At 44.3% G+C, this 22,186-nt stretch overlaps 1 protein-coding gene across 4 annotated transcripts in view; it reads right to left on the reverse strand.

The window, feature by feature from the left end:
- Window positions 1-22,126, reverse strand: part of DCUN1D3 (defective in cullin neddylation 1 domain containing 3) — a 41,122-nt gene extending 18,996 nt beyond the window's left edge. Inside the window, exons 1-2 of one of the 4 annotated variants that reach the window (XM_063143526.1) lie at window positions 22,069-22,126; window positions 16,864-16,986 (exon numbers count right to left, since the gene is read on the reverse strand). The gene's annotated coding sequence lies outside the window, so the exon portion shown is untranslated. The other 3 variants (XM_063143528.1, XM_063143525.1, XM_063143527.1) reach the window with 3 other exon arrangements.
- Window positions 22,127-22,186: the final 60 nt, after the last annotated feature.

Genomic DNA, 22,186 nt, shown 5'->3' on the forward strand with positions numbered 1-22,186 from the left:
GGACCTTCTGCCAATCAGTGTAGAAAATACTGGGCTAGATGGACAAATGATGGTATAAGACAGCAAGCTCCATTCAGCCCACTCTGCCCGCTGCCACATTGCCCGCTTGCTTGTGCCCCCATTCTATAAGGGCCATCGATGAACCTGCTTGGCCAACTGAAATAGTTGTCCTTTGCCTATGGAGGTTAGGCAGCTGGTGACAACAGAGAGAGGGTCTTCTCTATGGTGGCAGCCCAATGGTGCAACTTCCTCCTAAGGAAGATCCATCCTGCAACTTCACCGTCGCCTTTCAGATATCAGACAAAGTTTGTCCTGTTCACTTGGTCTTCAGGTAGTTAGGTTAGTCGAACTATTTAATTTTGGTTTGCTTCACTATGCTCATCCACCAATTCTAGCCTGTGTAGAGGATTTACTGGTTGATAAAGTAAATGATGCTTTCTTTGCATAATGGAGCGTTTCTATTATGCTTGCTATTCTATATTATGGATGTCGACATTTTTACGGAATGGTGCTAAGCTGCCTTGAAGTCAGCAAAACCGGCATTTAAATCTTTGCAATAATTATGAGTCACTCTAAGGGAAGTTTCTCTCTGCAATGCCTTTAACCCAAATATGAACAGGTGAGTCCAGGAACTGTTAAGCCAGTATCACCTTCTCCAGGTTTAGTAATCTAGAACAGCCTTCTCTAGGTGCCCTCCTGATGTGTTGGACTACAACTCCCATCATTCCAGCCAGCATGGCAAATGCTCAGAATGTGATAGGAGTTGTGGTCTAAAATGTCTTCAGAGCACGATGTTGGGGAAGGCTGCTCTAGCTACAGCTGTTTCTAGAGAACCCCTCATCTTGTCCTGGGTCCACCTGAATGAAACTGGAGTTCCTCACCCCAGACAACCCCTTCTCACCACAATCCCAATGTTTAGCAAAATGGGTCACAGTAGTGTCTACGCAGGTGATCAAATTAGGACCAAAGAACCAAGGAGGCTTGGATATGCAAGTAGTGCTGTTTAGGGATGTGCTCCGCTTCTCCTCGGACCGGAGAAGCAGGAGCGGATTGGGGGGCTTCGCCTCCGCTTAAGGCGGAGGCGAAGAAGATCGGGGGAGCCGTGGAGTGTTGCGGAGCGGATCGAGGTGAAGGCGGATACTTCGCTTCGATCCGGAGCTCTGCAAAAAAGGTAAGGGGGGTTTACTTGGCCCTGCCGCTGTCGCTGCCGCCCATGCGGCGACAGCGGCAGAGCCAGGTAAGGGGGAGGGGGGTCTTACCTGCATCCGTCCGCGGTCCCGTGGCTGCTTCAACGGAGCCCGAGGAGTCCTCAGGCTCTGTTGAAGCAGCCGCGGGTCCGCAGACGGACGCAGGTAAGGGGGAGGAGGCCTTACCTGGCACCACTCCCCGCCACTGCGGAGCTCCGATTCGGAGCCGGAGCTCCGCAGCGGAGCGGCCCCTAGGCGGATCGGGTGGTCCGTGCACATCCCTAGTGCTGTTCATTTTCCAGCCTGCCATTCAACTGTTTCAACTATTGCTCCTAGTAACATTTAGCATCATTACTAAATCACTTCTTACATGAGCCGTTCTAGACATCCCTTAAGGGGAAGGAAAAGACGTGGAATTCTATCAAGAACTGTTCTTTTCGTGTGCGTGCGGCATCTGAACAGAAGACGCCGGGCTCTGCAATACTCATTAAAAGTATGTAACAATGGGGGAGGAAAGGGAAAAATTTTCATAAGGCCTTTCAAGCTCTCTTTAAGAAAAGGAAATCGAGTCTGTTACTAAGTGGTACAACACCCCTGCAACGCATCATGCTATGTTAATTACAGAACAAATTTAGCTGTTGCGAACAGATGGAGGATCAAACTGAAAGATAGTGGGAGAAAATCCTCTAAAGAAAGAGGAAGGAGAGAAAATAAGGCTTGCTGTGTTTCTTTGAGCCATTATTATTAAACATTACACTCTGTAATAAAAAAAAGATAGTTCAGCAGCAAAAACTAAAGATGAATGGATAAGAGAAAACAAGAACCCAGATCTATAAACGTAGTAAAGGACTAGCAAAAGCTGTATTTGGTCTGAATTTTTAATAACGTCGTAATTGTTTCCACTCAGCCCAAAGTTATTTGCACACAGTCCTTGATTAACTCAAACAGACCAAGTTAATTAACTCAGAATTATGATGAGGTTGCAATCGTATGCACACTTGTCTGGGAAAAAGCTCCATTGAAGCTAGAGGGATTTACTTCTGAGTAAGCATCCTCAGGACTGTGCTGTAAAAATTTTTAAAATAAATACATATTTTAACTCCACCTTTCTGTTTCAGTTCCGACTCCTACACCCAAGGCAAAGGGCAACAGAAAACAATCTATTTTAATCAGTTTTAATGCTCTTACTATTGTTTTTATTTTTAGTGTTTTTTGTAAAACAGATCTTTTTTTTTTTTTTTTTGTATGACACTTTGGAAAAATGTTGGATTTTGAAAAGCAGCATATAAATCTTTTTAATGAAATGAAATCCATATTAATATGCAATCCAAACGGAATGCTAAGATTTATCAATCAAGCAAGCGAGACATGTTTGCTACCAGGAAAAGGTAATACAATATCTTCCGATTGGTAGCAAACGGAGTGCCCTGTCTAGAAACACTCTTCTTGTTTATTTCACCTGTATTTAATAAACCTGCTGAACTAGATAACTCTGCAACATCAGAAAATGTTCTGATGCAAACTACCCTCTGCAAACTGGCCTAATTTGCAAAGGATTCCCTCCCCCAAAACACTTTCCAATTCAATATTTTCTGGAAAACCCACATCACTGTGTAGGAGGGAACTCCTCATCTAAGATGGTGTTTACCATCTGCAGCTTTTTATGCAATGATATACTTTTTAAAAAAATCTACATCCTGATTAGAATCAGGGATACCTTTTTTAGTCCCTTAAGTATTGATTAATGTTGCCAATTAGACACGGCAGCCCTAGTAAAAAGCAAGAGAAGGACCTACTCAAATCCCAACTCAGCCAAGATGCTCACTGCATGGTCCTTCGTGAAGTCACCGTCTCTCAACTTAACCTACCTCACGTGGTTGTCGTGCAAACAAAATCAGAGAGGGGAGAAACCATGTGCACCACTCTGAACTTAGACGGATGGGTTAAAAATTTAATGTGTACTACAGTCCAAATTCTCCAATTATCTCACCCCCAAAAACACATTCAGAGGGCTCTTCATTGAGCTATGAGGAAAGCCAACCCGTCAGTCATGAGGATCCCTGAGCAACTTCAGAATCAGGATGGGGAGTGGAGAGACAGAGGAGAGAAGGAGATCAGGTCTGTGACACATATATCCCAGAGACCAGCTTTCACCACCCTGGTGCTTTCCAGATATTTTAGACTACAACTCCCGCTATCCCCAACCATGGTGGCTGGCGGTGATAGGAGTTGTAGTTGCAAACATCTGGAAGGCATCCGGTAGGGGAAGGCTGTTATAGACATCCCACCACACACCAGCTTTTGTATCAGCAGTTCAAAACACTTCTTTTGAAATGCAGATCTGGACAGTGGAATAGTAATTATTTTGCTCCTCTTGCATCAGCTACACTACAGGATCTCTTTCTTTATAGCACAATATTCCAAGAGCTAAATAATTCCCTTTCATGCGTAGCACCGTGAAGATCCTTCTCAGAGGGCACGTCTCCGCTCATCTTTTCCAGTCTGCCTCTGCCCACCCCCACCCGGCTTCCATTGTGTCAACGCTGGCCCGCAGCCTGTGCCATGGAAATCCAAATCCCAGGCTCAGAATAAATTATGCATATCCCATAGGTTTTGCATAAGTGGATTTGCATAGTTTCATGCCAACTGCAATGTTTGGGTTCTCACAGGGCACCGTGGCAAGGCATCATAGGAGGAGAAAGAGAGCCATGAGTTGAATGGGGACAGAAATGCATCAGAAGAAACAGGAAGAGAAAAGACAACAAAACGTGGGTCCTTCATGACCAGAGCCCAGCCCAAGGTCCCCCATCCTCTCCTTTGAAAGCCTTCAGCCTACGGTGCTTATCAATTTGAATCTATACTAGTTTCTAGATCGCATGAAAGTTGCATACACGTGTCAGGATATGGCACAAACACTCACATGAAAGCTCTCAGGACACCATATTCTCCACTTGCACAGTGATGCACATGAAAGACTCCCCAGGAGAGTAATTATCTTCACCTCACTGGACAGCCTCCTTCCAGACAAGAATGTTCACTGAGGATCCACCATACAGATAGGCCAGTTGTAAACACCTTTTTAAGAGTCATGACTATCCTCAAAGAATGCCGGGCTCTGTTTTGATGGAGCAGAAGTTCCCTGGGCACAGTCCGTGTGCCAGAAGAGAACATCCAGCATGCCGTGGGCAATTTGTGCAAGGGCCCACTGAATCCAGAGTACTCTGGTACAGAGGAGGTTGCTGGCTCTGGCCATGCCTCCTTCCAATGAGGAGTAGACAGGATAGCTTCTCCTTCTAGCTCCTGATCAACTTCAAAGCCTTACCCGGAAGCTGGACCTGGATATGTCTAAAACTCCAGTTTCAGAGGCTTACTAGTACTTAGAGCGCATCACAAAGGATTGCGCCCTAAGAGTTCTATAAACACATCCGAATTTCTGAGGGGCTTGAAGTGACGTTGGCTGTCAAGACGCCATGCAAAGGCTCCACCGGGCGTTTTGTTCGCATCCGTCGCCAGACCCAGGCCATCCCGCCTACCTACCGGTGGCCCGCTGTTTGCAAAAGAGCAAATTGCACTTGGCTTTCCACCAGACTAAAACATATGCTAATAGGAGTCGCTATGCAATTAGCATTGTTTTCAGCTACTCTGCCATCGCTGGAAGAATAGGGTACCACCAAGTACACAATTAACACTTGTCACCAGAGCGGATACGCCACAGAAGACTGAAAGGCCAGTGTTTTTTGAAGGAAGAAAAAAAAAGGGTGCCACCTACTAGAAGACATTGCAACAGCCCCCACCCACCCACCCACCCAGGCAAATAAAGGTGAGAAAGCCAGCAGCAAAGGGTCTAGCCGCCTTCGTTGCAGCTGCAAGGCAAAGTGACAGCCAATTGCAGCCAAAGTTTATGAGAATGTGTTTTGGGGGGATTAGGAGACTTGGCCAGTTTGATACGACCTTTTCATTAATATCAAGAGAGCATATGATTGAGAGAGTAACATAGATTTCTAGGCACCCACATCAGATTTTAAGGCGCGCGGATGATTAGGGCAGTTTTCCAGCTCAGATATAGCGGTAGTGAGACACAAGTTTGGATTTCAGCCGTACTATACGTTAAACCAATGAGAATTCAAATACTTTGCTGCGACCATTAAATAATTCCCGTGGCACTTATAATCTGCAAAGTGCTTTATAATCTGTTCAACTTCATTCGTCCACCCGGTGAGTATTATTTTACAAATGAAGTACCAACTCCCAAATGTGATTTGGCCGTGCATTAACTCCATGGCGGAGGTGGGGATGTGAACACTGCTCTCCCTGATCTAGTGCTGTGATCGCTAGACTGCATTTTGCTCTTTTTCTTGATCCCCACCCCACTCACAGAAATAAATCTCAGAACGATACATTCTGGAACAGTCTTGGCACAAAGCAGCTTTCAGACTGGAGCACCGTCAGCGGTCCTGCAACTGGGGAGAAAGACTTGGGTGCGTTTTCTTCACAGAATCAGCCATGCCCCCCAGCACCCTCAATCCTTGGATATTTCATGACCCACTACTGGCAAAAGCCCTGGTTGAAAGGCAACCAGGAAAAAAACAATGGCCATGCTAGCTGGGAATTCTGGGAGTTGCAGTCCAACACATACACCCTGTGGAGTCCCTGGAGAATCATGTTATATTGCATCACACAGATATATAATACACACGTACACACACAAAATACACACATGGATCATGCCTCGCTACAAGCCAAACATTCAGTGTCCTCTTGGGGAAAGCTGCTTCTACAAAAGAAACAGCAGTTCCTGGCTGGAAAGAACGGCAACGTATTTCAGCCTGTTCAAAAGGCTACTCACCAAGTTTAACTTGCACGTTGCTGTTGGCATAAATACGCCCGTCTGATGATACCATTGCTATTATCTTACCACGTTTGGGAAGATGGTGGTTTTTTTTGGGGGGGGGGTGTTAAGGAGGTGGGGAAGAGAAGACTCTTTCTGGATGAGGAGTCAAGGAGGAAAACTTGGGAGGTGGGAGCCACGCACAAATGAAGTTATGAGCTTGTCGAAATCATTCAACGAACCTACACAAGCCAAGACGCAAAATGTTGAGCCAAGCCTCAACATCCCAATAAAAAGCTTACTGCATTACGGGCTGAACAACCTGCGGCCCTTCAGATGATGTTGAATTACCAATCACATCATCCCCCCCAACGATCGATCATGCAGGTTGGTGTTGATGGGAGTCCATCAACCACCACTGAAGAGCCGTGCGTTCCTCAACACTGTCTGAAATACTTCGTGCCGCCCAAGTTGGAAATAGCACCCCAGAGATTCCCCTAAAAGGAGAGGTAAATCCGCTTGCAGTGAAGAAGCTAAGCATCTTTGCTTCCACTGCACACAACACTAGGCTTGGCAGAAAGACACCATGTCACCTCTAGACCAAGGACTTCCACTTTGGAGGCTACCATTGCCATGGTTTTCTTACATCGATACTCTGCTTTCTTAGCCAAAATCCTTGAGACGAAACACCATCATGAACGCAGGATCTTCTGCATCCATTATCTATGTGTCAGCTTTCAATACCATAAGGAATCATAGAAGCCAGGGCAAGAATAAAGCCTCTTCCTTGGTTTCCCCAGTCAGTTTTCAAAACCACCTCAGTGTTCCCCTCCCACACCGAGAATTGAAATAGGGCAAGAGGTGTTCCCATTTTCAGAGGCGAGAGGGCTATGGTAATGTGAACTCTGACTAAAAGACGGTAAAAAAAAAAATGAAAACTGCTTCCTTGCTGACCACTTCATTCGTTTTTAACAAGTTTTAAATTGAAGTTTGCTATATTGGCGTCCTTCTTTTCCCCTTAAACAGCCCTGCCGATTTATTTATTTCATTTCTGTTCCACCCAATAGCCAAAGCTCTCTTTGGCCATTGGCCAAAGCTGATAAACTTCTCCAATCCAGTGGGCTCTTTTACAGTTGTTTCTTGAAGGACCCGAACTACCAGAACCACAACTGTTATATTTATTTTATTTATTTTTTATTTATTTATCATACTTATACCCCGCTCCTCAGCCAAAAAAGGCTCTCGGAGCGGCTTACACTTAGCAAAAAAGACAGTCCCTGCCCTCAGGCTTACAATCTAATAAAGACATGACACACAAGGAAAAGGAGTCAAGGAGGGAGGGAGAGAGGAGAGAGAGAGAGAGAGAGAGAGAGAGAGAGAGTCTTATACTTATTGGCTTGTTCACATGATCAGGCAGAAGGCCTAGTTTCGGAACATAAACTTCCATTCAGTGATCAAAGAGAACATTGAACTGTAGCCGTTGTGGTTTGGAAGTCACCAAAGATAAAATGCTTAAGTCTGAGAAACATGGCAGCAAGATCGGGTCGCAATGAAATTCTCAATTGGAAAATGACAAAACCACATCTGAGTAGTTCATTTGGGGGGGGGGTGACCCACCTTCTCCCCCAAATACCAATTAAGAGATGAAGCACAGCCCCCTGGGGCAGAGTTTCAGGGGTTAAAGCACACCAATATGGCTTACAGGAAATTATTTTCTTCCATATTCACTGACTTGGCTTCCACCATTTCTGGAAACGAAGCCCTATGAAGAGAGACTGAAACAACTGGGCATGTTTAGCCTGGAGAAGAGAAGATGGAGGGGAGACATGATAGCACTCTTCAAATACTTAAAAGGTTGTCACACGGAGGAGGGCCAGGATCTCTTCTCGGTCATCCCAGAGTGCAGGACACGGAATAACAGGCTCAAGTTAAAGGAAGCCAGATTCCAGCTGGACATCAGGAAAAACTTCCTAACTGTTAGAGCAGTACGACAATGGAACCTGTTACCTAGGGAGGTGGTGGACTCTCCCACACTAGAGGAATTCAAGAGGCAGCTGGACAACCACTTGTCAGGGATGCTTTAGGGTGGATTCCTGCATTGAGCAAGGGGTTGGACTTGATGGCCTTGTAGGCCCCTTCCAACTCTACTATTATATGATTCTATGAAGCAAGGGCATATGCTTCCCTGTCATGCTGTCTCCTGAGTTTTATCTTGAGGTGCTGCTACGTGGAGACTTCCCATGCTCCCTTCCTGGCACATTAGCAATGCAGAGTACACCCTCCTCTGGGACCCCCACCAAATGAAGTTAGGTGGGTGCCTACAACAGTGTGGGCTGCTGCAGCATCCCATTTATGGCATGCTTTTCCCAAGGAGGCTTGCCTGGTGCCCACACTGTTCTCTTTTTTGTGCCGAATGGAGATCTTCTTTTTCTCCCAGGCATTTCAGATTCTAGATTTGACAGTTTAGATCAGAAAACATTTAAGTGTTCCTAGAGTGTTGGAACAACTGCTCATATTGCATTTTCATTTCCCATACTGATGGTTAGCATTGCTTTTTATTTACGGTGTGTGGGTGTTCTTGTGCTTTTATCATCATATAAACCACCCAGATAACTGCAGAATGAAAAAAAAATATAAATAAGTGACACAACTAAGGAAAACTGTATCAATAACTCTCAGGGACAGTACGTTGAAATTGTTACACAGGTACGTTTGGCAAGAATAGCCAACACAAACCACACAAAATGTTGGAGGAATTGCAACCAGCAAGGGTTATATATTCATATGTGGTGGACATGTCCTATTCTGTCACAGTTTTGGAATATTTTATTTTCAGAAATGGCAAATATTACACATCAAACTATACATGTGACATCAGCATTGGCCTTATAGGAAGAACAAAATGCAAAAGTGATATCTAAAGACTTCCTTCAGTCCATGCTGAAAGTTGCCCCAAGAGTCATAGCCAAAAGTTGGAAAACTGCAGAACTTCTAATGTTGAAATCATAGTATATGGAATTATGGCAAAAAGCCACGGCAGAAAAATTGGCATACCAACAGAAACTAGCTAAAGGCAAAACATCTGACTTTTATAAAACATGGCACGAATTTATTCTATATACTGATCAGGGACATACACAGAAGTATTTGTCCAAGCCTTTCCTCAGATGATGGGGGGGGGGGGGGGAAGACTAAATTTAAGCTTGACATACAGAAAAATTATAAAGAAAACATCTAAGCAACCCATGGATTCCACGTATGTTGACTGTAAAGTAAAGCAGAAAAATATGAATGGAGTTTCAATGTGCTACCTTCTGTCAATAATTTGATTCAAATTCATTGTATTTCTTTTTATTTCCTTCCTTTTTATTCTTTTTTTCTTTTTTATCTCTGTTGATTTTGTTTTCAAAAACTAATAAAATATTTTAAATATATATTTATAAATAAGTGACTAAATACAGGGAATGCTACCAAAAGAAGAAAAACATATTACAGGGTTGAGATTGACAGGACCGTAGTTCAGCTGCAGAGCATCTACTCTGCATGCAGAAGATCCCCGGTTCAATCCCTGGCGTCTGCAGGTACGGCAGGAAAAACCATTGCCTGAATCCCAGGAAGGCCATTGCTGCCAGTCAGTGCCGACAATACTGGGCTCGATGGACTCAGGGACTGACTCGGTTTAAGGCAGCTTCCTACAGTCCTATGAGATTGTGCCACCCACCTGTGCATCCTTTTATATATATAATTTTTATTAAACACTAAATAAAAAATACATCAACATAAACAAATCATAATACATGACAAATTACTTGATTATTTAAGTGTTAGCATATATATATATATATTATCCATAAACATAATCAAAAAAGAAAGCAAAGTGCTCCCCCTTCCCTTCGGGATCATTCCTGATTCCAAAACCTTAAGACCTCTTCTGGAGGCGGTTTCCCACTTCCCTTAAAAAACACATATTCAAGGAACTGTCTCCAAATCCCCTCAAATTCATTCGTTTTTGCTATACCTCTTCTTACTTTAAGATTACATGTCAGTTTATCGTTAATAGCAATATCCCAAACTTCTTTATACCATTCTTCAATACTATAATCTCCTTGACTCTTCCAGTTCCTTGATACAATTAATCTTGCAGCAGTCAGCAAATTAGTTATCAATTCTTTAATTTCTTTAGTACACTTTACATCTTCGTAAAGCGATAGTAATGCCACTCTTGGTGTCTCTTCAATCTTTATTCCTAAAATATCTTTAATCTCAATAAACACCATCTTCCACAATTTTTGAACCAATTTGCATTCCCACCACATATGTAAATACGTTCCTTTCCCCCCACAACCTCTCCAACAATTTGCTGAATGCTGATTATTTATGATATTTAATCTCACACCACCTGTGCATCCTGACGCCCCTGACTTATCACGACATGTGCTCCCAGGAATCGTGAGGCTTGTCGAGACTGGATCCTAGATCCGTTAGATCAGCCCAGCTGAAGCTGCCACATGCACGCCCAACGCAACGAGTCCGTAGGGACATGGCCTTAGTTACAGCAGAGAAGGTTCAAAACATTGGTATTTATTGACTACAGGAGGTTGGCCACCATTTACCACCAGCAGTGTTGGGCGGTGCAAAATTTTCCACAACGGAAAAACTTTCCGGAGAATTTTCCAGTGACAATCTTCCCTTTGTAAAAATGAACTGCTTCATAAAATTAATTAGTAACATAACAAATGGATATGATACCATTGTATTGCGGCAGAAGCACCTGGATCACAAGGAAAGAGAATGGATATCTGGATATTTGCAACTAAGATTGTAGTGCCTGAATTTGCTTTCCTTTTCCCCCATCTCCTCCTCCCTCCCAATCCCCTTTCCTTTTGTGTCATGTCTTTTAGATTGTAAGCCTGTGGGCAGGGACTGTCAAGAAATACTTTTGTAAGCCACTGTGAGAGCCTTTTTTGGCTGAATGGCGGCATAAAAATACTTAAATAAATAAAATAAATATCAAGTTCAACCCAACCCAACCCTGTTGAAACTTTTATAAACTGCAGCAGAATGAGGGAGGGGGAGGAGGCAGAGATTAATTGCTGCAGAGATCAACTGCTGCAGGGCAGCATTGGGCAGCCAGGAGGGCATAGGGAGAAACTTTGTACTTTACAGCCTGTCCTCGTCTATTGCTACCATGGAACGGAGCAAGGGTTGGAATGCTATGCTATTTTCATTTGAAGAAAAGAGGAAAGGAAATATACTAGTGACCCCCCAGGAGGGGGGGAGACCACTAAGGACCCACCCAAATTTGTTCTAATTTTTGCAAATTCCCAATCTTAATGTAGATCCCTCCTCCCACTCCAACACACACACACACATACAGCTATCCTTAAGAAAGATTGTGTTGATACTTCTGCACCCAGCATTATTTATATTGTAAGAACTCTGGCCACCATTTTCTGGACTTGACACTTCCAAGGAACAAAGTCCCGATTATATAATGTATTCATACCTGACCACTCTGGAAAGTTTTATCGTATTTGACTCTAGTTTTTGTACTTTAACAAGTAATAAATAGGAACATCTGCTCATTATACAGTAATTCATCTTGTAACAAATCTGAGATATCATGCGACTATTATTGAAATAAACTGTTTTAGAACTGGGTTCTTTCGATTGCTATATTACGTTTTGAAACGTGCTGCTAGTAGACTTCTTGCAATGATGCTTCAATATATCTTGCTCTTCGTGTGTCGTGAGCCACTCTGGGCACATTAATCTCGAAAAGCAGCAAAGAACAACATCAAATTGGGTGGCTTCTACATCATAATTAACTTTGTTCCACAGACAGCTCTTGGGATGTGCTAAAATTAGCTTGTTAGCAGTTTTCAGTGCCTTCAATTGTTTGTTTTTTTCTTTCTTAAAATTTTAACAATGCAAGGGAAGTATATACTACTGAGATGCCGTGTCTTAGAATATATACAAATATTCCAACAAAAACCCTTCCAAAGTAAAGTTTTGAATTTGTTTAAAACATGTGCTTTACTGATTCCCCTCACACCCAAAGTATTTCAGTTCAATTTCAGAATGAAATTTAATAGGGATAAATGCCAAGTTCTACATCTAGGAAATAGAAACCAAATGCACAATTACAAGATGGGGGATACTTGGCTCAGCAATACTACAAACGAGAAGGATCTTAGAGTTGTTGTGGATCACAAGCTGAATATGAGCCAACAGTGTGATATGGCTGCAAGAAAGGCAAATGCTATTTTGGGCTGCATTAATAGAAGTATAGCTTCCAAATCATGGGAAGTACTGGCTCCTCTCTATTCAGCCCTGGTTAGGCCTCATCTAGAGTATAGCGTCCAGTTCTGGGCACCACAATTCAAGAAGGATGCAGACAAGCTGGAGCGTGTTCAGAGGAGGGCTACCAGGATGATCAGGGGTCTGGAAACAAAGCCCTATGAAGAGAGACTGAAAGAACTGGGCATGTTTAGCCTGGAGAAGAGAAGATTGAGGGGAGACAGGATAGCACTCTTCAAATACTTAAAAGGTTGTCTCACAGAGGAGGGCCAGGATCTCTTCTTGATCATCCCAGAGTGCAGGACACGGAATAACGGGCTGAAGTTACAGGAAGCCAGATTCCAGCTGGACATCAGGAAAAACTTCCTGACTGTTAGAGCAGTACGACAATGGAACCAGTTACCTAGGGAGGTTGTGAGCTCTCCCACACTGGAGGCCTTCAAGAGGCAGCTGGACAACCATCTCTCAGGTATGCTTTGAGGTGGATTCCTGCATTGAGCAGGAGATTGGACTCGATGGCCTTTTAGGCCCCTTCCAACTCTGCTATTCTATGATTCTATGATAAAGCAACTTATTTAGATAAAGTGTATTAGAAAATGTTCCAGTCCAGGTTGCTTTTTAAGAAACAGGCTGATGAAGGCTGTCGAGGGCTACTAGTTCTGAAGGCTACATGTTACCCGCAGTATCAGAGGAAGTAGGCCTCTATATGCCAGTTGCTGGGAAACATGAACAGGAGGGCTATTTGTGAATTTCCCGTGGGCAGCTGGTTGGTCGCTTGTGAACAGAACGCTGACTAGACAGATGCTTGGTCTGATCCAGCAGGGCTCTTCTGATGTTCTCAAGGTGGGGAGTGCAGTGCAGGCAAAGAGGGCTTAAGCCTTTCCCCACATGCCACATTCCCCTCTACTCAGTGCTGTTTGCAGCAAATAGCACCTAAGCCACCAACCAGCAGCTTCAAGCAGAACATTTTTCAAAGAGGGGCACACTACGGTCTCAATCCAGGTTTGGGGCGGGTGGGTGCGGCGGGTGCTTTTCTGTCTCTAAGCAATGGCCCACTTCTAAGCAGATGGTTGTAAAAACGCTGTTACGGCAATGTGTAATTTGTTCCCCAACCTGCATTTGCTGACATTCTGAAGCAGCCCAGGCACAACTACTTGTCAACATGGATCAAAGGCTCTGCTTGTCATGTCAGCTACAAACTCTCCAACAGCACAATCCTATCCATGTCTACCCAGAAGTAAGTCAGTTGAGTAGCGATGTAGCTTTTCTGGGGGGAAATGTTCATTGGAAAATAAGGCTAATTTGCATCGGAACGTTTTCAGATGCTCCAGAGAGTGATCTCATTTAGCATGTTTAATTCACTTGCATTTAGTAAACAAGCTTTTTTTAAAAAAAAGTACCCCACATTAATTATTTGTGCCAGTACACCGCAAACGTATATCTGAGGGGGATAAACTTAAAGCACACTTAATGTTACATCATATGGACATTTTTATTGGAATACTTGAAGATTTAAAGGCAAAAGCACATGCTTACCTTTCATTGTTTAACACGAATAATGCACTGTGCATGATATCCTGACAGCCGTTCACCTATTTTAATGGAGTTCAACTCTCTTCCATGGGGGCTGTTGAGGCACCTTCATTTTGCTGTCCCTACTTATTAGTTCCACTGAGACATATATCTATTTCAAGGATATATATGCATATTCTCTCGCAGACTTGCTAGGGATAATCACCTAAAGAACATTAATTACAACTTTGAAACTGCCAAGCATGCTTGGTATTGTATTTGCAATTGGCATCCATTCATTACTAATGAACGCATTAAAATGGACCTTTTTCCATAGAAAAATAAAAGACTGGAAGATTTCCAAGGATAATTTCCACCTCAAATCACAGCCACTGAATTTAATGAGTCTTACTCCCAGGCAAGCATGTATACCAGGGGAGCACAACCTTTTTGGCTCTGAGGGCCACATGTGATGCTGGCTTGGGAGTCAGTGGTGAAAGATCAGTGGGCTGGTGTACACGCAGCCCACTGATCTTTCATCACTGCTAGCAGCAGCAGGAAAAGAGTATAAAGATTGCTGGGGGTGGGGGGAGTGTTCTCTCCACCCCTCCCCCAGCGATCTGGACACAGAGTGCTCTTCCCAAAGAGGAAAGAGCAATCTGTACCAAGATTGCTGGGGAAGAAAATCTGGAGGTGGCAGGGATGGCAAAGACTGAAATGAAGACCTTGGGAGCCATGTGTGGCCCTGGGCTGCAGGTTATGCACCCCTCGTGTATAGGATTACAGCCCAAGAGGTCTTAAGCAAGCTTCCCTCTCTCTCTCATCCTCAGCTCTCCCCTCACCCTCCATCCCCATCTGCAATATCGGGATAACTGTGCCGGCCGGCCTTCGGCCACTGTGATTATGTACGTAAATCACTCTGAACACCAAAAGCTCCACATTCATGCCAAGTATCACTTCTTGCCGATCCACATGCTCACTTTAAAAACAAACAAAGAAACACATTGCCTTGAACTCAAGAGTCTTACAGTAATTAAAACCTAACGAACCACACGCAGGATAAATACAAGTCCTATTTATGCCAAGAAGAGGAGCGATGATAGAACCTACTGTTCAGATTGCAGCCTCAAGGCTCGTTTTTCAGCCTGAACAACAAGTTCACCGGGAGATTGGGTGGGGGGTGAAGGGTGCAACAAGTAGGTCATACAAAGCTTAAGACAAACCCCAAGTTACAGGTGGTCTTCCCTGAAGAGATTCAGGACAGATACAAGGAAAGACTTCTTCACACAGTGCTTAGTTAAACCCTGGAATTCGCTAACCCAAGACGTAGTGATGGCCACCAATTTGGATGGCTTTAAAAGGGGGTTGGATAGTACTGGACTAAATCGACCCTTGGTCTGCCCGAGCACAGCTCCTCTTACATTCTTCTGAATGGTATTTCATGCTCATTGGGATAAACCAAATGGCAAATGTTTGCAACATGGAGATTCGCAACTACAACAACCAGCATAAAGATTCCCTGCCCCTACCTCCTGTTCCTCTTCTTTCCCTCCTTTCCTTTTACATTTTCTTTACACTTCCAGAAGAAGGACAGTATGTGTGTCAGCGATAACTGTACATTGCTTACAGAAAGAACTAACGCTGCCACTCTGCTTAAGCAATCAACGTAGCACTAGAGTAAGAGACTTCTAACACAACACCGATAGCGTATGCTCATGTCAAGGGGTTCTCCGGAAAACCCATCATGCCAACATATATTATCGGCATTGGACTAGAGATTGCTTGTGCTCATAATAGTCAATTGAGTAAGTGGAATGGCAGCTTTGGATACTGCCTGAAATCTGTAACTTTAAAGACACTGATTTCATTAACCTGGGGGAGAGGAAAGAGAAGAGGGAAACATGGGAAGTGGAGGCTTATTAATATTTCTGGGTGCAAAGATTACTGCAGACGCTGACTGCAGCCAGGAAATCAGAAGACGTTTACTTCTTGGAAGGAGAGCAATGACAAATCTCGATAAAATAGTTAAGAGCAGAGACACCACACTGACAACAAAGGTCTGCATAGTTAAAGCAATGGTATTCCCCGTAGTAACCTATGGCTGCGAGAGCTGGACCATAAGGAAAGCTGAGCGAAGGAAGATAGATGCTTTTGAACTGTGGTGTTGGAGGAAAACTCTGAGAGTGCCTTGGACTGCAACAAGATCAAACCAGTCCATACTCCAGGAAATAAAGCCAGACTGCTCACTTGAGGGAATGGTATTAAAGGCAAAACTGAAGTACTTTGGCCACATAATGAGAAGACAGGACACCCTGGAGAAGAGGCTGATGCTAGGGAAAGTGGAAGGCAAAAGGAAGAGGGGCCGACCAAGGGCAAGATGGATGGAGGATATTCTGGAGGTGACAGACTTGACCTTGGGGGAGCTAGGGGTGGCAACAGCCAACAGAAAGCTCTGGCGTGGGCTGGTCCATGAAGTCACGAAGAGTCGGAAGCGACTGAACGAATAAACAACAACAAATAATAGAGAAGAATGGGGTTTTTTTCTATTGTAAAAATCTTGAAAACATTTCATTGACCAATAACAACTACATTCCGGAAATATTCCTAGATTAATTGGTAGCCCATAGAGTGAAGCTGAGTCGTTTGCAAGTAGAGCAAAGCTAACACAATTTGGCTGCTAACCTATCAGGGCTCACTGTTCAACCCTCTGACTGAGCATAAGAAGACCCATGCTGGATCAGACCAAGGCTCCATCTAGTCCAGCACTCTGTTCACACAGTGGCCAACCAGCTGTCGACAAGGAACCCACAAGCAAGACACGAGTGCAGTAGCACCCTCCCGCCCATGTTCCCCAGCAACTGATGTATATAGGTTTACCGACTGGAAGGATTTCCTCTTCTTTCCCCTATGACGCTTCATAACTTGAAATCACAACATAGCTAAGGAATATTTTCCTTCTCCTCCCCCATCACCCCAAGCCTCTCATTCAGCCGTTTGGCCTTAGAGCTCGAGCAGCTTAGATATCTGCATACATACCTGGTTCCTTTCGAGCGGGTATTCCAAGGGTTCCTTTTTTCTCCCAGTCAGTGCACCGATCATGAGCCCAACAGTGGCATTCCAATTCCTCAAAGCTCGGCTGGGCGCCACAAGATCCAGAACCTAACAATTCACAACAGTTATTTTTAAAATGGGAACTTGCATAGGTTCGGAGTCACTGACAAAAATCTCGGAAAGTTGTATATCCAGTGGCAACACCGCAGTCTTGCCAACCCAGGTCTGGAAGGATGCGCCCCAACCCTCCTGCTCAACTGCTTCGTCGCCACCCACAAAGAGGTGAAACCGGTATGTGTGTGTGGTACAACATCTCTTTCAGCTTAAGGGCCAAACTGCATTTCAGAGAAGCTCTCAGGGGATGCATTTCAGTAGCGACCGGGGCTGAAGGCAAAAGCATGGGGCCAAAAGTACCAGCTTATTTCAAAATAAGTAACTCCCAGTAACTAAGTCTTAGGATAGGCATTTCAACCTTTTAAAATAGGGGAAAAACTGCACCAAAGCTAGGAAGCCATCAAACAATCAGTGAATTGGGGCCAGGAGATGGGGCCAAGGAAAGGGGGGGTACGGCTATCTGGGGGACCACAGAGGGTCGGATTGGGACCTCTGTCCTAACTTTCACCCCCGCATTAAACTCTTCCTGGATTCTAATGCACATCAGCATTCAAGCAGCCTAGGTGTGTTATAAAGACTACGGCATACCTTGGCCAAGAAAGATGCTTGGCCTAAACTCAAAACAAAGAGTTTAATCAAAAGTAAGCAACTTAATGATGTTAGAGCATGGGTCACCACTGAGCTCCCCTCCAAAGTCTTTTTGTTTCTTTTCTTTTTTTGGTAAGCCTGTATGACAGCTCGAAACCTGACCAATTCACTTTTCATTTTTCTATCCATTATTCTTCTTAAATCTGTTTCAGCCTCTTAAATCTGTTTTAGTCTACTTTTGATTCTCCACTTTGAGTTTTATGCAGCATCACATTTTATCCTGATGGTGAATGGATTTTAAGCTTGTTTTTATTTGATCTCATAAGCCCCCCTGAGAACTCTGTTATAGGGTGGCCTACGCGTCTTAGAAATAAAGCACAAAAGGAAATTTAAAGGTGGGTTGTGATCAGGAAAAAAAATTGGTCAGAAACATAGCATGCCTGCGTGTGGACAAACAGAGTGTGGGGTGTATGGCAGTGTCTGGTCACACTGTCAGTCACATGACAAAGCAGAAGGGAAGCTGCACAGGACAGCAGAACCCAGTTCCCACTAGGACTGTAATTCCTCCAGATCAACATTTCTTCAGATAAAATAAAGACAGACAGTAGATTTGACAGAGAACACCCAAATCCACCCGGTTGCAAAGAACAGTGTTAGTGATCACTGGCTAGCTATGCTTTGGTGTTCACACCAAAGGCCCCAAATGGGAAAAGATTTGGTTGTTTTAAAGCCTCGTGGTCTCCCAAGCCAATTCAGATCAGAATAATTAAAAAAAAACATATCTGAGGTTAACAATTCAAAACCACAAGTATCACAGGAGTGCAACATATCTATCTGTTGCAGCTTGGCACCCAGCATATGTGTGAAAGTGACCTATAAATTATGGTAATTACATGCAGCTAATATATGCAAGCTGCTCTAGCCCTCCAGCTTGGGTTGCATCTCCAAAGTCGCCCGCCTTTCCTGATCGCATGACACAACCTGCTAAGCATCTCCTCATCCTGAGGCTGCCCAGTATGAGATGTGAGGGAGAAGAGACGGAATGAAATGCCAACAGGGAGAGCGCACTGTGTAAGAAGTCACCTCTGCATCTTAAGGAAGGTTAACCTGAAACTCTTCCTTAAGAGCCAAGCATCAACCTTTGTACGTCCAACTCTTAAGCAATAAAGCCAGGCGACCGAGGAAGAAAAGAAAAACTTCCACAAGCTCCAGAGGAAAAGCTGCAATTCTAAAGTATATTCAAAGAATAGGCATCCCACTGGAGTCTAAAGCCATACTGGAACAGACAGAGCATCAATTGTTTTAGTCCAACTACCCAAAGAGTGCAAACATTCTTCTCAATGGTCACTGTAAAAGGCAACAAGTTCTAGTTAATGTTTGCTTAACCACTGCTTGCAACAATTGTTAGCTATTTCTCATTAAATAAGTGCCTTTCTATTACCCTCCACAAAAATGATTAACTCACACCAAGGCTTCAGAGTCCTTTAGAATATACCATTTTAAGTGGTCTAAAGTAATTTAAAAAAAGAAGAAGAAGAAGACCAGTACTTCCCGATGTACTGACTGGGAACATTTTAACTGTTCCATATCAAAAGGACACCCTTGCAATTTTCCCTTTAGAATTTGCAGCGAACAGAAATCCGGAAGCTGTATTTAAATCAAAATCATGATGATGATGATGATGATAATAAATACTTTATTTCTTACCCGCCTCTCCGTTTGAATTGAAGCAGGGAACAACAGTAGGTATAAGCACATATGACCCTGCCCAGCCAAGATTTTCTAACTAAAAAGCAAGTGTTTCAGAAATAAAGAAATTTATTGTGAAAGCACAAAGAAATTATTCAGGATATTAGAAACATAGCATAATTTCCACAAAAATGAAATATTGTCCCTTCGTGGAAAAAAATACACCTCTGAACTCATTACTCACATAAACACTAAACCCCTTGGGGGCAGGGCGTTATGCTTTTTAAAAAGTTGCCTCCACACCCTTCAGATAGGAAGAGAATATGAATAATGACTGGAAAAGCAAACTACGCTGGAATGTGGCATTTTGTTTGCACGTTTCCTACAGAGCCAAATAAAAGAACAACAAAAAAGGGAACATGTTCTCTACAGTTAAGAGAAACCCTACTTCTTGTTTCGATTAAGCAGCAAATCTTCTTCACAGTTATCCCTGGATCTGCCAGACACCAGACTTATCTTTGACAACTACCACAAACTCCTCCTCCTCCTCCTCCTCCTCGAAGTCGCAGGATTCTTTACCTGGACCGCAAGCAGCAGCAAGTACTGCAAAAGGTTGAACATGTGTCTCTTTTTAACATCCAGCAAATCAAACGCATCTGTCCCCTTGCACTCAATCACCCTGTACTTTCCATTCCTTCATCCCGAACAAGAACTTCCACCTCCATGTACTACGCTCACAATTATTAACATAGTATATAATACTGAAAGTGTGCGCATATGTATAGAGGTTATTATTATTATTACATTTATATCCCACCTTTTTTCCTCTTGCAAAGAACCCAAGACAATTCACATGATCTTCCTCCTCTCCATTTTTACACTCACAATAACCTTGTGAGGTAAGTTAGGCTGAGAGTCAGCCACTGGCCAAACTCACCAAGTGAGCTTCATGGCCGAGTGGGAACCAGGATCTCGCAAGCCCTAGTACAACACCCTAACCTTTACACCACACTGGCTCTCCACTTCTTAACCACACTTCAAACATGCCAGTATGAACACACCAGGGTAGTTAAAAGCTTCAACGGTAGCTGCCCTTAATGAGTGATATCCAAGAAAATAAGAAGAGCCCTGTTCATTCAGACCAAAGATCCAGACACTGGTTAGCTGGATGCATATGAGAGTAAGTGGCATACTACCTTGGGAAATGGAAGCTCCTGCAAAGTGATGCATTATGACCAGATTTCAACAAACTGATCTTCTGAGGAAAGGAGTTGGAGATGGGTACCTTCTATTTGTGGTGGGAGAAAACTGTAAATGTTCCAAACAAAGCAGGGTGTGTGTGTGAGAGAGAGAGAGAGAGCAGGAGACAGCAGGGGATAGGTCACCTTCCTCCACTCCCTTGCAGACATTAATCTACAACAAAAACCATCATCTCCAAGCTCCATACTCATTAATACAGGTTACAATATTCACCCGTTCAGGCAGGTAACAAAGCGGGAAGAGAGAACATCGTCTGTTTAAACCACAGTTGAAGCACATCACTGCACACACAGTAGTGACTAAAAAGACATGAAATGGCAACTACCTTCAAACACTGAATGATCTTGAATATTTGACTCCAGAGGAGTAAGTACTTCCGCAAAAAGAAAGAAAAACCTGATAACCACACACCCCAAAAATCTCTTGAGTAGGTAGTGTGTAATCTTTATAAACATGCCGAATCTTTTTGATCACCCGCCTCTGAACACACCAGGGTGGTTGATGCAAGAACTACTATCCCCACCAGTTCAAATCACACTTTTGAAGGCTACAATCCTATGCACACTTACTTGGCAGTAAACCCCTTTAAAGTTCGGAGGCCCTTCCTTCTGAGTAAACATGCACAGGGTTGAGCTCTAAGCGGATCCTTAACATCTATCTACCCATCCACCAAAACAAAAATGTGGGGGTGGACGGGGAGGAGGGGGGGAACGGCAGCAGGGAGGATAACTATCTTTTTAACCTTGCTGGAACCACCCATCTGAAAACACCGGTATGTGTGTGTTGAAACCGTAGTTACTACCCTACCACCGCCCCTTCAAGTCACATATTAAAAGTCTGCAACCTTGTACACATGTACACACGTACCTTGTACAGACGTCAGCCTCTTTGAATGTAGCACCCCTTCCTTCTGAGTAACACCCACCCCCCAGAACAGAGCTGTAAGTGGACTCTTTTGCACCTAGGCTAAAGATGGGGGAAGCTCCCTGCCCACCCACCCCACCTACCCAACCCCCTCCCCCAAAAAAGCTGACTTCAACGAACTCACCTTTTGAGAAAGGGGGAAGAGGAGAACGGCGGTTTCTTTGGTAATGATTTGTGTAGAGTGGAGGTGGGGGGGACCCTACATGTCCCAAACTAGGGAGGGGAGGGGCTCTCCCCCGACCCTGCTCTATTACCCCCACTTCTCCTGTGGGGGCATATAAGGGCTCCACATGACTACCCCCCCAATTCGCCTCGTGAGAGGGAACAAGACCCTTCCCCCCGCTCCACACCCCCCCCCCCCCAAAAAAGCAGCCTTCCTCCTTCCTCTCCTCCCCTTCCAGCTGAGGGCAGCCCACAGGGGGAAGAAGGCTCCACAGAGGGGGAGGAAAGGGACTGAGGAGAATGGCAGTTGCTCCCGGAGGGGGCCCTGACGACGCCTGTGTGAGAGAGGAAACGGGAGGGGGGATAAACGGGAGGCTCCGCTGCCCAACCCCGACACGGTTACGGGAAGAGAGACAGTCCAATTCACTCACCCCCTCCGCACAAGCTCCTAACCAGAGCTCCCACTCGGGCTCAGCCTCCCCTGCATCACTTCCGGGGGGTGGTGCCTAAGCGGGGAGTCAGCTGGCGGCGCGATGACGTAGAGCGACGCGCGCCCCCGACGTGCTTGAGG

The sequence above is a fragment of the Elgaria multicarinata genome, chromosome 17 (genome assembly GCF_023053635.1).
Source record: "Elgaria multicarinata webbii isolate HBS135686 ecotype San Diego chromosome 17, rElgMul1.1.pri, whole genome shotgun sequence".
Taxonomy (NCBI): Eukaryota; Metazoa; Chordata; class Lepidosauria; order Squamata; family Anguidae; genus Elgaria; species Elgaria multicarinata.